Source organism: Perca flavescens, chromosome 9 (assembly GCF_004354835.1).
Source record: "Perca flavescens isolate YP-PL-M2 chromosome 9, PFLA_1.0, whole genome shotgun sequence".
NCBI lineage: Eukaryota > Metazoa > Chordata > Actinopteri > Perciformes > Percidae > Perca > Perca flavescens.
Window position 1 is genome coordinate 29,958,114 of NC_041339.1, and position 16,748 is coordinate 29,974,861.

The following is a 16,748-nucleotide window of genomic DNA, read 5'->3' on the forward strand; positions in this document are numbered from 1 at the left end:
GAGATACCTTTATAGTATTGAGTATCGAAAAATGCCTTATCATTCAATACCCAATTTCAGCGTCAGTGAGCAAATAGGCATGCAGTAAAGTTGTAATTGTTGTTTCAAAAATGTTTGAACGATACTCAGCCCTAACTGTCACATAAAAAAAAAAAAGTGCCGTTGCTTCTGTTAAATTTTAGTTGGATTATAAATTAGGTTTCATGCCCTTGACACTAAAAAAGTGCTCCCCATAAAATATGGCTCTTCTGTAACACCTAGAGGCAGCCATAAGAAAAAACAACATTGGCAAATAGGTCTTTCTGCAAAACCCTCCAAGCTTTTTAAAGGGTGTTGTGGCTTATCACAGGTAACTGATAATAACATTATAAAATAACAATGAAATGAAACAGAGGCTGCATATTTATCCATTGTTTTTTTTAATATGTTGGCAAGTGCAAGGCTCCACCAAGTAAAAAAAAGTCAGGTAAAGAGGTGTCACACCACTTGTACAGTAACAGTAATAAATCTGTCATAAGTGTATTTTATTCCTGACAAATGGCCATCAATGCATTACATGTTGTTAATCTTAGCTAGATTGTAGTGGATCATTGACTGCTTCCCTGTCCAACCAATGCAATTCCTACTCTGCACCAGGTTTTTCAAAGTCTGAAAAGTTTCTTTCACAGACTATGTCTAGTGCATACTCTAGCTTACGGTGAGTAGTTCAGGGTGGCTGTGAATCTGTCTCTTTGTAAAGCTTGAGTGTGTACTGGTTTGACTAAGCCATGAGTGGCAATGATCAACAAAAATTCAGCAAAACTCAGCTCATATATTTTGGTTATGTTACTACTTTTAAGATGCAGTAATGTCAATTTCAATTCTGCATCAGAGCATAGGGCTGCGTTTGTCAGTTTCTTCAAGTGCTACGTCACTGTTACTCAGCTGATGCTGCTTTTTTTGTCATTACCTGTGACGGCGGTGATGGACTCGCTGACCAAACTGACGCAGGAGTCACGGCGACCCACAACTGTAAAGGTGTAGACCTGCCCACACAACAGGTTATCAAAATCACAGTTGGTGTCAGTGCTGTTAAGTTCAGCATTGTGGCCGAGACTTCCCTTAGCGTAGACGGTGTAAGATGTGGCACCACGTGCTGAGTCCCATGTAACCGCAGTGATACCACTCAGGCAGTCCACTTCTGCTGTAAGCTGACTGGGTACACACGGAGCTGGCAGAGAGAGAGAGAGTTAGAGTTTTTATAGTGAAAAGTAACACAAAGTACATTTACTGTATTTAAGTACAGTAGGCCTTTTTCACAGCAGCCATTCTGACTTGTCATGGTAAGAAAAGCTCAGGTGTTACTAATAACATTAATGATGGCTCTGTTCTGTTCAAGTGTCCCTGGAAGCCATGACAGTGTGAAAGTGAGTCAGCATGTACTATATCAAGACCCTGAAACTGAGGCAGCTTAATAATAATCAAGCCACGATATTTTCTTTTTACACTTTTGCTTTTCCAATTGTGATACGTCAAAATGTCTATTGTGAAAAAGGCGTATTTTGAGGCACTTTATTTGAATATTCTACTTTATACTTCTACGTCACTACATATTAGAGGCACTGTGAATGTTTCAGTAGTATTAAAATAATGTTAATATTAAACTGAATCATACATCTACTTAGGCAAAACATTTACTTTTATTTTTACTTAATAGTATTTCTGCTATTATTATAAATAAATATTCTGAAACATTCTTCAACCACTGTTGAGTTTTTGGTTTTGGTTTTTAGTGAACAAAAGCTTTATAATCACACTAATTTACAGCACCTTGTGCAGAGGCTGCAGATGATCAGTTCGCTAACTAAGCTTAGAAAAATATATTTAACACAGTTCTAAACTATTTAGTGCGGAAACTTTAGAAAAAATATTTTGTAGGCCATGTCACTTCACATAAATTACATTAAATAAATAACTATTATCCTCCCCATTATTACTCAGAGTACATTATTCACAGCAGAATCTTACGTTTCCACCTTACCATTTTTTACTTTTTTTGTTCTTCTAAAAGTAATTGTAAGTCACACTGGCATGCCTAGAATTGTGCTGTCTCTGCTTGTGATTATGTCTTTATGTTCGTATAGTGTCAGTCCTGCTTTAGTGTAGACCATGTTAGCTCGCTGTATCTTATTCTTTGCTAAATAATTAGTACCCGTGTTGAGACTTATTGCAACAGCTGGTTCACTGCTACATGAATCTGTGTTGCCGACCACACTGATATCGTAGCTCTCCCCACAGGTCAGCTGGCTGAAGGTGCAGTTGGAGCTGCTGGAGTTGCAGGTGGTGGTCATTCCTCTGCTGTCCACCGCTGACACCACCTGGGTCTGGTCTGGCCCCGAGTTACCCCAGGTCACTGATGCCATGTTAGTGCTGCACTGCAGATTCACCAACACCCCATCTGGCTTACATGGGGCTGAGGGTATGGAGGTGGATGAATAAGAGAGGTAGGGTGTAAGATTCGGTAATTCATGATAGGAAAGGAGTTTTACATTAAGATAGGGTGACCAGATAAGACCACGTCAACTATGTAATCGATGACAACCGGGACAATTTCATAGTGGTTGGTGTAAACCGGTACATTTTAGCGTCCCGACAGGCTTTTGTCAGAACTTGGGACAGGCAACTCAAAATCTGGACTGTCCCTGTCAAACCGGGACGTCTAGTCACCCTACATTAAGAGTCTTGATCTTTTGCTACCTGACTGTATCCTGTAGTCGGAGCCCTTGATGGTGCCACAGTTGACTGATGGTGTAGTGACGACAATGCTGTAGGTGAGGCCACATTTTAGGTTCTGAATGCTGCAGGTTGTGTTAGGGGAGTCACAGGCATTACTGGTGCCGTCACTTCCGATGGCCATTGCAGTGTAAAAACCGGCATTGCTAGCGTTCGCCCTCCACTGCACCGCAAAGGAGTTGACATTGCAGTCCAGCTTTGCTACCACATTGTCAGGCAGACACGGAGCTGTGGGAAGGGGTAATAGGGGAAGAGGATTAATGGAATAATTCATTCATTCCAATGGTTTGGAGCTTCAAAACATTGAAAGTGCAAACCCAGACATCTGCAGGTGTCATTTACCTGAGTCAAACGTTAAGGATGCTCCCGTGCTGCTGTTGCATGTCGCACTGGAAGCAACCACAACCGCTGCGTAAAGACTTCCACAATCTAGCTTCACTGAGCAGGTTGTTGTGTTGGATGAACAGGAAACTACATTGCCGTTGGTACCATTCACTGTAGCTGTGTAGGAGATCGCATAGCTACTCGGCGCCCATGTCAGCGTTACCATGTTGGTGCCACATTCGGCTCTGGCGGTCAGGTTGGTCGGAGGACAAGGAGCTGGCAGTAGAGACATTTAAGAACAAATCATTCTCTGTTCCTCAGAGAAATAAACCAAATCAACTGCATTTACAGACCAAGCTGAGAGTGATAACTATATAGAAACCTTTAGCTATTTTAGCTTTTGTTAGCTTAGAGAAATTTACTTTTTCTTACTGGAACAGCTGTGCATTATTGTAAGTGAGCAACCAAGTTACCCAGATATTAACCTGTTTCAGTTTGTATAGCCTTGCTGAAGACGCTGGTGCACTCATTGTCCCTGGCAGCGACTGTCAGTGTGTGCAACTTTCCACACTGCAGCCCGGTAAACAGATAGGACGTCTGGTTTGTGGAGAAGTTGGCACTGGCCCCGCCATTTTTTTCAGAGTGGATGATGTAGGTAACACCACTTTCCGGACTCGGATCCCAGCTTACTGTGATGTCATTGTTCCTGCAAGTGGTCACTCCAGTCAGCCTGGTCGGTGGGCAGATGACTGAGAACAAGAGACAGACGAAGAGAGAGAAATTATAACCAATGTTATAATAGTTCACATGATTGTGACACTTTCGAAATAAGAATTGTAATTGTCTAATACTTGTGAATATTAATATGTAGAAAGAAATCAGTAAACTGATGAATTATATTAACACATTGATTAAAGTCTATGTTGAATTAGAATTTATTAAATTAAATCAATGTTTTTTTCTATAACCTTAAGAGTTAAGAATTGGATTTTTTGACAATATGATTTTTTTTTTTTACGCTGCTTTGTATGCAGATATAACGCAAATTATAGGACTTTAAGAAATAGATTTACATTTTGGGAAATACACGTATTTTTTTTCTTGTGGAGCAGACTGATCTCATGAAATGGCGTATGTATGACACGGCAATTCGTATGCCATTATTGGCGTGTTGTCAAGACGCATACTTGCTTTTTAGCGTGTTTATCAACGCCGTTTGGCCTCCATTGAGTTACTTTACCTTGCGATTGCGTGTGAATTTACACCGTAGCGAGTAGTATGAAAAGGCGAAAAGAGGTTTGTCAGGGTGGTGGATGGGTCAAACACAGGACTTTCACCCAGGAGACCAGGGATCGTGTCCCGTGTGTCACATTTCCTAAACTAAACCGTCGCTTTCTTCTTTTACTAAAGCCAACCCCGTTGTTCTTTTCCTTAACCCAACCCGTCCGCTGTATACGGCGCTCAAAATGCGTGCAGATAACGTGAAAGTTGCGTGTATGTTTACGCCACTGTATGTTTATGTCCGCTGTATACAGCATAGACATACACGCGGATAGCTAAAAAATGCGTACAGGTAACATGCCACTTGGCTTAAGAAAGTGGGCGTCATGATGTCACGTTGCGTGGAGAGTTAGATAAAAAAGATCAATAGCACACTCATGTCTGTGTGGTCATTTTGAAGCTGGAGTGATTAGCTTATCTTAGCATTAACACTGGAAGCAAGGGGAACTGGCTAGCCTGCCTCTGTCCAAAGTTAAAAAATATTCCAACAAGTAACTCTAAAACTCACTTATTACCACCCTGTAGTCACCTCCAATAAACTGTTCTTTTTAACACTTGATAATCTCCTCTATTCTTCTCCTGTCTCTTAGTCTTGACTTTACACACGCAATCTTCTCATCTACAGTCAAACTATTCCTTTAATATCCACGTATACGTTCTCTGACCTGACTGGAAAGTAAAAGGCAGGCTGGGCTTGCTGGTGCAGCCCCTCTCTATGGTAGCCACGGTGACGTTGGCCGTCAGGCCACAGGGGAGGTCTGTGAAGGAGCAGCTTGTTCCGTTGGAGGTGCAGGTGCAGTTGCGTCCATACATTGCAGAAGGTACTGCTGTGGCCACATAGAGATCTGCTTGTAGGACAGGGGTCCAGGTAACAAGGCCCGAGTTACTGACACACTGCAGGGACACATTTACGTTGGTTGGAGGGCAGGGACCTGAAAGAAAGAGGGAAGTTAAAGTGGAGTGAGCATATGACATAATAAATAGTAAAAAATAAATAATAATAAATATAATACAACTATGATAACTGTGGCATGTAGCAAATATACTTGAGTCGGACTCGTCGCCCAGTATTTAATATAATAATTGTCAAAATCACCACCAAGACACAGCATCGGTCAGTGGTGGTTATCAGATCGTTTACTTCAGTAAAATAAGCAATACCACAGTGTAGACATACAATAAAGATAAAAGGAAAAAGTATTTGCATCAAAATATACTTAAAATACCAATTATGTAGAATGGCCCATTTCAGAATCATATATATTATATTATTGTATATTGCATACTTTTGTGACATTATTTTGAATCTGCAAAGCAACTAAAAGCATGAAATTAATTTAGTGGAAGGAAAAAAGTAAAATATTAAGGTCTAAATTGTAGCCTACTTAAGTACAGTACTTGACTAAATATACTTTCCACCACTGGCATCTGGTGGCATCTGGAGGAACTGCACCAACATTTAGTATGAATGATCAATCCAGCAAAAACAAGGGAGGACAACAAGGGTTCAAGTGTTTTTCCCATTTGTATATCTTTTACCTTAATATAATAATATTATTAAAACATGTATAACATATTTCATATTTAATAATAATGTGTGTTTTGTAACTGGATGCTCATATCACTAGTGATGGCCAAATGAAGCTTTGTGGAGCATTTTCTTTATTTTCTAAGCCTACTAGATGGAGCTCTCAGTTTGAAGAAAAACACTTAAGGAATGGCAGCTTAGTGTGCTTTCAACCCTTTGTTTACCAAAAGTGCCATCTAGTGGGCTCAGAAAATAAAGAAAATGCTTCACCAATCTTCATTTCATCACTACATATCACATCAAAAGCATGTCAAAGTGCTTTTTCCCACCTCACCTGCAATGTAATTGTATTGGTAGCTGTCTAAGCCCTTGCAGTAGTTAGAGAAGGGGCTGACGGTGATTACGTAGGTCTGGGCGCAGTGCATGTTGGGTATTTGACAACTTGTGTTGTTTGTGGTGCACTCTTTGGTATCACCGTCTCTGCCGCGCGCCATCACTTTGTAGTAAACTGCACCGGAGCTATTTTGCCAGCTCACCGCCGCCGTGTTGTTCTCACACACCAGGGAGGCACTGACGTTCTGGGGAGCACAGGGGCCTGTTGGGAGCCAAGAGAGAAACACCATTAAGAAGATAAAACTTCACTGCTTCAGAATAGAGTGTAGGCGTGGAGAGTAAATCCACAGAACCTCCGGTTACCAAACATTTTAGGACACACACACACACACACACACACCCCCACCCTGTAGATGTCCCAACACCCAATCCTCGCTCTCTTACCTGTCTGTATTTGTGTTACACCTGGGACGCTGCTGTTGCAATTGTCCGCCACAGCGATCACGTTCACGTTGTACAAGCGACCACAGAGCAGTGAGGACAGGGCGCAGCCGGTCTGGCTGGTGCTGCAGGAGACCATGCTGTCCCCAGAATAAACGTAGGCGTAGAAACTCTTTCTTCCCAAAGTCTCGTCCCAGCTCAGGATGGCGATGTTAGTTTCACAGGAGTATGAATACTCCACGTTTGCAGGGGTACAGGGCGCTGGGTGAGAGATGAGAACACTCAGTACCTGAAGACATCATTACTTGAATACCTCCTGAATACTTCATGCAACACTCCAACATCGAGAATTAATAGTGCACCCCAAAAAAAGATATATAAGAGCCACGGTGCCGCTGCAAAAACAGGAACTTGTTTTGGTGTAACGTGTATGTTCAAACGTTGTTTTAGTCGTGCAACAGAACTCAGATTGGAAATATAGTCTAGCTAGCTGTCTGGATTTACCCTGCAGAGCTCTTAGGACCAATTAACCATAGTCCTCATAAATCGACCAGAGTTTAAAATTCCAACACAAAGAAAGCGGAAGGTAACTGACATCCGGCCGCAAAGAGTGAAATCTTTGGAATTTCCAGCGGCAATGAAGCCATCCCGTAAGTGGAACGTCGTGGATATAGACTACCTTAACACAAACGACAACATACCTGTGACAATCTGAAAAGTAGAGCTGGGTTTGCTCAAACACTGGAGTCCTCGTGCAACAGCCAGGACGGTGTAGGTGTTTCCACACTGCAGTTTATCCAGGACACAGCTGCTGTTGGTGGAGGAGCTACAGGATGTTGATTGTCCCTTGTTGGAGGTTGCATTGACCATGACGCTATCGGCATCCTCGTCCTTAACCCAGGTGACCACGGCACGGTTGGAGACGCAGTCCAGGGAGTAGTTCTGGATCAGTGGAGCGCAGGGGGCTGAGCAGGGGATTGTCAACACATTACAAATTTGTTTTTAAGAGGAATCTTTTAGGTGAGATACAGTGTACAAAACACAAGCATTCTTTAGAACTCTTTAGAATTTAAGGTTGTTCATCATTTGTTTTACAACTTTATTTTAGCAATCTTTTACTTTTCAAATATCTACGTTTTCACCGTTGAAATATCTGTAATTTCCCTTTTTTTCTGTCCACTTATAAAATGAATCCTTATTTTTAAGAGGCTTCAGAAAAAAAAAAAGGGGAAGCTTTTGCGGTTGTCAAGTTATCAGTTCATCGAACTAAGTTTGTTTTTCCTGCAGACCATCATCATTCATTCAATATGAGTTCTTTGTCAGAGATAGACCTAAATCACATACTGTAAGTAAGCTTGCGGCTCCCATTGGAGACATGTCCTTGGTATTTATTTACTTTTGTGAATTTGTGGGGATGTTTTGAAATTCAGTAATTGTAGACTCCTTATGTTTAGGTTTGACTACTTTTAAGGTTAGGGTTACATTTCAGCTAGGGGTGGGAATCACCAGAGGCCTCACGATATGATATCATCACGATACTTATGTCACGATACAATATTATTGTGATTTTAAAGATATTGCAATATTCTGCGATATATTGCAATTTATTACCTTTTTTCCAACTCAACTTTTACCTTTTGTTTTATATCGATACAGTATTGCCACTTAAAATATTGCGATATTATGCTGTATAGATTTTTTCCCCCACCCCTAATTTCAGCATGTCTCCACCAAAAATGTATTCCTGGCAGTAAGGAGAAGGCATTGTAACACCAATTTGAACACTTTAAATGAATATTTTGAATATGAAAAACCCAAGTACTTTGAAAAAGAAGAAAAATATTCTGAGAGTGGTGAAGATTGCATGGGGGGAGGGGTACCCAATTTTCCAAGTAAAATTAAACAACTAAGGCTCCTCACTTCTATTTCTTTACCTGTTATTACATTGGTTTTGGCAAGTACCGAGCTGTTGCAGTTCCCGTCCCCTGCCAGTACAGTCACAGTGTAGTCCTCCCCACACTGCAGCTGGGTCAGCTCACAGGAAGTGCCGTTAGAATAACAGGACTTGACGAGTCCGCTGGCCTCAGCAAGGACTGTGTAATAATTTGCTCCAGCGCTGGCCCCCCAAGTCACCGTCACCACGCCGGAGAGGCAGTTCAGGGCAGCGGTCACATTAGTAGGGTCACAGGGTGCTAAAGAAGGGAGGGAAAGATGAGCATTATACCTGTAATTATATTAAGAATTATTTACTATACTCATGGAATTCAACTGTTTGTATATTTTGACAGTGTTGGTCTGACTGCAGCATCAGCTTTACTTTGTCAGCTGTACTTAGACTCAGCTGTGCTTTGAGCTGAATGCTAACTATGTACAGCAGCAATTACATTAAATGTTTTGCTGTAAATGCCTCTAGAAACTCAAACATCCTAAATGAAAAAAGAGGTCCTACAGTAATAGCTTCCACACTGAATAATAATAAATAAAAGGCTCAGATTTCTACGTTACTAAAAGTGTGCATTTACCGGTTCTCGCTGAGATTGTGGTACTCTTAGAGCTGTTACACTGGTCGTTTTGGGCCACCACACTCATCATGTACGTCTGAGCGCACTGCAGATTAGGGAAGAGGCAGCTCTTGGCAGTTGTAGTGCAGGAAGAAGAGGGACCTCCCATTCTGTTCAATGTAGAGATGTAGGATGCTGCGCCGGCAGCTGCATCCCAGGACGCCTGTAACGTGTTAGTGGAGCAGTTCACAACACCTTGGACGTTCACAGGAACACAAGGAACTAAGAGAGAAATTGTGGTGGATTAAAGGCACAAGAGGAAGAAGGAGAGAACCACGTTACTATCATGAGATCATGTCCTTCAGTTTGCTGGATTTTCTGTTTGGTAAACCGACAAACTTACCAGAATTAACAATTTTCGGCACACTGGTTTGTCCTTCACATGTGCTGCTGATGGCTTTGATCGTCACATTGTACTGCTGTCCACACTGTAAATTAGGCATCGTACAACTTGAATCCTTTGTCATGCAGCTAAGTGTAGTGCCGTCTCCAGCCAGGGCGGTGGCGCTGTAGTTTAATGGCATGGATCCAGGCGCCCAGCTGATGGTCAGTATGTTGGTGCTACAGTTCAGGGTGTTGAGCACACTCTCCACAGCACATGGGGCTGATAGGAGAGCACAGAGTGAGACTCAGTGGTAGTTTATTTTTTTGGGCTACTTACAGAAGCACACTCCTAGATGTATGGTGCTGAAATCTTATTGTCACCTTAGTTATGCACTTATCTGAGTAAAGTAGTTGCACTACACTACTGTTTGCTCACATAACAATACTGTTTCCAGGTTAGACGATTAGCTATATTTGGAGAGTGGCTTCTCTTCTCTCTTTCAGTTTTCCAACAGCACAGGAAACACTAGTGGATAAAGACCTACAGTAGTTGGCAAAACAATATGACAACAAAGCCTATTTAGTAGCTGTTCTGGAGCTTTCAGTTGTATCGCACAATCTTCCTCAGTAAAAAGAATTTGCCAATCTGTCAATGAGCTCCAGACCAGAACAGCTACTCAGTGGATCTTTTGGTGATATTGCTTTGTCAACTAATGTTTTTTGGATGGATTTTCTGGCTCAGGGGGTGGAGCGGGCCGTCCTTTAACCACAAGGTTGACGGTTTGATCCTCAGCTCCTCCTGTCCGTATGTCGAAGTGTCCTTGAGCTAAGTTAGAAAAGCGCTATATAAATGCAGGCCATTTACCATCCAGAAATCGAGAAAAAATACATGATAAGCAAGGAAGATAACGAGAGATAATGTTAATGCTAGAGACAATAGTAAAAATAAGATGATAAGGATTAGTAAGAAAGGGTTTAGGAAAAAAGCAGAGACGCGACTCCCACTCACCAGTTGTATAGTTGACCGACATGCTGTCAGGACTTTGACAGTCGCCATCTGAGGCTGACACAGTAAAGGTGTATTTCTTGCCACATAGCAGATTATTCAATATGCAACCAAGTTTGATTCCTGCGTCACAGGTCACAGTGTATCCGTCTGCGCTCACTGCCTTGCCAGTGTAGGACACTGCATTGGGGCTGCTGCTCCAGGTTAACACGGCAGAGTTATTGGCACAGTTCACAGAGACGTTGAGCTGAGAGGGAGGGCAGGGCACTGCAGAGGAAAGGCACAGAACATATGGATGGTTTAGTTGTGAGCTGTTAAAAGGATATACATTTCAAGGATTTATTCTTTCTCGTCTCTACCTGTCCGTAGTGTCTCCGCAGAGCTCTCATTGCTGGTGCAGGTGTCGTCCATGGCAGTCACCCCAACACTGTAAACCTGGCTGCACTTGAGACCCTCAAACATGCATGAAGTCTTATTTGAAGAGCACAGCAAGCGTTGGCTGTCTTTATCCACTGCAGCTGCTTGGTAGCGTAGTGCGCCCTGGCTTGCATTCCAAGTCACTCGCGCAAAACTCTGGCTACAGTTTTTAGTCACCATCACATTAGTGGGCACACATGGTGCTGAGGAAGAGAACAACTCAGATCAGCTCGGTACATTGTAGGGAATTTGTTTCAAATTAAGAGTACTAGAAACATATACATAATTTACAAGTTTTTTTATGATTGATTTCACACACCTCATGTATGTTGAAACACTAAACAAAAGCAACATAACACATTTGTCACAGTGCTCTCTTACTTTCCCTGATAGATAACACTGTGGGTCGACTGACACAGGTGCTGTTGAAAGACATCACTTTCAGTGTGTAATCAAGTCCACACTTCAGTGTGGTGATCGTCAGCCCAGGCATCGTGGTGGTGTAGGACATGTTCCAGTTGGACACCACAACTATGTAGCCTTCTGCGTTACTCGTCGCATTCCAGCTGAGAGTCAGTACTTGTGACCGGCAGTCTAATTTGGCGTTCACGTTGGGCCCACAAGGAACTGGACAGAGAGAAGAGAGAAAGGTGAAGTATAGTTCCTCTCAGACCTACAGTATACATGCAGGTTGATCTAGACACTGTGTTTAGGAAAAAGGGGAAATCAGGCAGTGGTCTCAACTGTGCAGGCAGTTGAGACCAAGACTACATGCTAGGCTGAAATGCACATTTCACACCAGAAAACAAATGTAGGATGGAGAAAAATTACAGCTTTTTAAGTACCTTTTGCTAATAATACAGAGGTACTTTTACCATTTGAATGCAGTATTACTTGTATTGGAGTGTTTTATATATTCAACCAAAACCATTGAATTTGTAGGCATGGGGGAGGGCTGTTGCCTTCTATATTCTACCTTCTATATAGCTATATTCTATTTCTGGTATTTATAGCCTCTAAACATTTTTCAAAGATTTACTGAGGAGATCAGAGATATAGAGAAATGCAGGGAAATATGAATTGCTTGTTCCTACCAGAATTCATGTATATGGACTCAGAGAGCATGCTGGGGCACATGTCATCATGGTGGCGGACAGTGACAGTGTAGAGCTGGTCACATTTCAAGTTGGGTATCCTGCAGCTGGTATTAGCGGAGCTGCAGCTGAGAAGTCCTTGATTTTCATCCACGATGGTGGCGGTGTAGGAGTTAATGTTGGGCTGCCCACGCCACGAAATCAGAGCCTCATTGTTTGCACAGTTCAGGGAGCCAGTAACGTTATGCGGTGGGCAAGCAGCTGGAATGAGGCACAAATTTATGTAAATAACAGCAATATATCCTTCTGAGATTTACAGATTTGAACATTTGCTTTCCAGAAATGTGGTCAAGCCATTTAATATAGTACAGATCATAGATAGACACATACAGTTACAGTTAGTTATTGACCTTTAAACTTTAATATTGACTCCTTCAGATAAGAGATGCATGTCCCTCTTTTCCCAGTTTTGTTCATTTCAAAGGACACCCAAGCAGCTATACGGTACAATAACCTAGAAGAAGAAAACTGAGCAGCCTCACAGTACCTGTCTCTATGGCGACCATCTCACTGTCAGAGCTGTTGCACACAAAGTTGGAGGCAATGACGTACGCCGTGTAGTTGGTGCTGCACTTCAAGCCCTTGATCTTACACGTCAAATCCATGGCGTTGCAGCTATGAATGACACCATCACTGTCCATTGCCATGGCGACGTAGAAAATTGCACCGCCGGAGATTGACCAGGTCAATGTGATGGAGTCGCCTCCACATTCCTTCACTGCCGATACGTTCTGGGGAACGCATGGGACTAGAGGAGAAGGGAAAAATCAACATGACAATACATTCTACCTTTAAACCTTTTCACAGCTGCACATGGTCAGAGTTGAGTTTGCCAGTCCATCCCGACTCACAATCCTACCTGATTGATGGCTTACACTTTCTTTTGTCTTTGGTAAGTAATTAAACTACTGAAACAAAAGATTATTTTCATTATCGATTTATTTGCCGATCATATTATGGATTATTGGATTACTGGTTTGGTCTGTAAAACAACAACCAATCATATTTTCCAGACCCCAAAGTGAGGTCTTCAAGGTTTATTCGACCAATTTATAACTTAAAAAATGCATTTCCTGCAGTAAATGTGTATGAATGCTGACAGCTGAAGTTGCAAAGCATTGCTGAAAATAGGAGAAATGCATGGCACTGCACTGCTGAAAAACCTGGAAACTGAATTGTAAAACTGGCAGTTTGAAGCTGAATTGCATAACCTAAAGAAACTAAGAGCTAAAATGCATTGCTAGAAAAGCTGGAAGCTCAACAGTAATACTGTCAAAAGACCATCTGGGGTATTTTATTTAGAAAATTCAGCCAACACCAGAGCCACCACTGTACCTGCTTGGTGCATTTACCTAAAGAAGCTACACATAGTGTAATGCCTCCCGCCACCGCTTTTGCCAGGGCGGAGGCATAAAAACATCATCTTCTCATAAAGGACACATTGTTACAGATTGAACTATCCAACAGTATATATAGTAAAAATTACCTCTACATTATAACAATGTTGCTTACACATTAATGTATCAGTAACAATCTAATGTATCACCACTAACAGCTTCTCCTCACTTGTCTCAGCCACAGGCCCCAGCGTCCTCGGGCTGGCACATTTGTCGTCAAAAGCTGTGATGTAAATGGACAAGACGTCTCCACACTGGATGCCCTCTATTGCGCAGCTGTTGGACATTGAGCTGCAGTTGTAGTAGCTTTTGATTCTTGTGTTGCTGAAGCCCTCTACCATGTAATATATAGCACCCTCAGCGAGGTCCCACTTGCTGAGCAGAACATCTGAGTTGCAGTCGGCTGAGGTTTGCATATTCTGGGGAATACAGGGTGCTGGAGACAGTAAAAGTGATTTTGATTAATCTTTAGTTGTTGTTTTTTTGTCAATTTATAAAAGTCAATAACTCCAAATTGCCACCTAAAGAAAGAGCCAAACATTTTTTTGCCGTTTTGAAGATTTTACAGAATCCATCACATGAGAATGAACAACTGTCACAGAGCTCAGTTCAGATACTCACTAATGTTTTAAATTGTGTTGTGCAAAACTCTCAAGAACTATACATTATGGAAATGTATTTGCTATATAACCAGGGTTCAAAATTAACTTTTTCGTTCACCAGCGAAATGGCTAGTAAATGTTCAAATTTGACCAGTTTTTTTGGCTGGTGAGTGAAGAAAATCTACCAGCCACTTGCATATTTTAGCAGCATTTGGCTGGTGGATGATGCTCATTTTGAACCCTGACTGTAACCCTTTGTCAAATGGTTGTCAAAGAAAAACAGTGACTTTACGTTTTATTTTAATACTTTTTAGGGGGTTCAGGAGATCAAATTATTTTTCTAGATAAAGCAAATTAAGAAAAAGATACATAAAGTTATGTTTCGTTATACAAAATTGTATGGGTATGTGTGTATCTACTGCTATGTCGAGATAATGTAGTCATACCTGTGCGCATGTCAACAGTAGAGCTAATCTGGCTACTGCACTGCCCTGAGATGGAGTAGACTGTGAAGTAATAGTGTTGTCCACACACTGTTTGTGTGAAATAGCAGGAGTTTTCTTCAGTCAGACACTTCAGGACTTTTCCCTACAGAGAAATCACAAGGTATTTCCTATGTAACTATATTACAGACAGGTATTGTTCCGTGTTTTGAGACATATGCTCATTTGCTTTCTTGCCAACAGTTTGATGAGAAGATTGATACCACTCTCAAACATGAGAGTGGTATCAATCATCTCATCTAACGTTTAGTAAGAAATCGGATAAGCGTATTTCCCAAAATGTCAAACTTTTGTTTTTAATTCAGGAACAAAATCGAATTACATATAAATTCATTTTACCTAAATTGTTGCTGCAAACATTTTTAATCCAGAATACAGTACCGTACCTGGGAGTCCACTGCCTTGGCTATGTAGTAGTTTGTATTGTTTGTGCGGTCCCAGGAAAAGACGATAACGTCGCTGGAACAATCTCCCAACAACTCCAGGTTTGTGGGAGGACAGGGTACTTAAAGGAAATGGATATTCATACAATTATTTTAACTGTGAAAATAAATGTCATCTTACACATATATATATCAGACAGACAGACACACTGATAGATAAAAAGATAACATAATGATAAAGGACAAGAGAAGTAAAAAATAAAAGGAATTGGGGTTAAATAACAACATCAAAGGCAAGTGTCTCAAATCTCATCTCAGGTTAAAACGCCCTGATACTGAAGATAACGCTCCAGTGTTGCTTTTCACTGTATGAGGTTTCAGGTTTACCACAAACAGGCTCATTCTTAGCAACCTGAACACAACACAATGTGATACACACAGTGGAGCTCAATGAGAGACCCAGTTTTCTAAAGAGCCACCTATGATGCACTCACATAAACGTGTGAATTTTTGTAAACAGCCATTCCCCAATGACTCCTGATTGATATGACCTCAGTAATTATTATTATAAGGTTAAAAAAAATATTAATAATTATATAAGTATTATTGTATATAATTGTGAAAGAACAAACTGATCTTTATAACATCTTCAACCTGAGCAATATATGTAATCTTTTTCTTAAAACTTTCCAATGTAATCTTGAATCAGTTGTCAGGTGAGGTGTCACAAAATTATCAGAATAAGAGCTGTAGTGTTACAAATCAAAATCAATCAATCAATCGCTGTTACCTTTTATTGTGCCTTTAGGCTTTTCCAAACAGGTTTTAAGTCACTGGATTGAGTTATTTAATGGTTTCCCTCGAGTATTAAATGGCTGTATACTTGACATAAAGCCTAACAATAACTTGTTATAAAATCACATTCAGCATCATCTAAGTCACGACAGCTTAGCGGTGCACAATGTGGACCCAGGGGTGGGGTTGGACAGAAATTCTCGAACGGGCTCTGTAACAGAAAAAAGTGATATGTGAGAGGAAAGGATTAACTGCCTGCCACAAAGTAGATGGCTGGGTGGAGCAGTAAAAAACTGTATATAGACACAGAGCCATTCAGTAACTTGACTAGCATTGATGAGTTTGGTTACTGGTTGGTTGGATGACTTTCTCTTCTGGAAAATAGGAACCAAAATCGGAGCTTTTGATTTAGGTTTTATTTGCCTTTTTGTCAAGTGTAATCTGCTGTATTTATATGTCTTTATAAAGTGCTTAGGCCACATTTTCTCACCATTCTTGCTATTTTTTCAGACTTAATTTCTGCTTCATTATACATGATGATGTCATAGTGATGTTGTCAGGGTTATCTCAGTTTGGGCTGGGGAGACTTCAGAAAGCCTCTGTTACAAACTGTAAGTGTAGACTTTGAAGGACATGGATGTTTATCAGACAGAAAGGCTTTCTTCTAAAATGCTGTTGATTTGCATTATGGAAACTGTAGGATCCTTTTCAGAGCTTTTAAGATATCTCTATCTATCTCTTTTTGATTTGACCATTCTTCTTTTTAATTTGCCTTTTACAATTTTCACAATTTTGTGGAAGTGCAATACTGAATTGTAGAAGTACCCCTTTAAGGCAACATCACCCAGATGGTTAGAACTGTTCCAGTTTCCGTGCTTGTTCTCTTCAGCTTTTTTTCTAACCGAGTTCCTTCTAACCTAGGGCTTT

At 41.1% G+C, this 16,748-nt stretch overlaps 1 long non-coding RNA gene across 1 annotated transcript; it reads left to right on the plus strand.

The window, feature by feature from the left end:
- The first annotated feature begins 8,453 nt into the window (after window positions 1-8,453).
- LOC114561918 (uncharacterized) lies at window positions 8,454-14,815 on the plus strand. Its single transcript, XR_003693408.1, has 3 exons — window positions 8,454-11,637; window positions 12,549-13,033; window positions 13,717-14,815. It is a non-coding gene; the product is annotated as an uncharacterized LOC114561918 (long non-coding RNA).
- The last annotated feature ends 1,933 nt before the right edge of the window (window positions 14,816-16,748 follow it).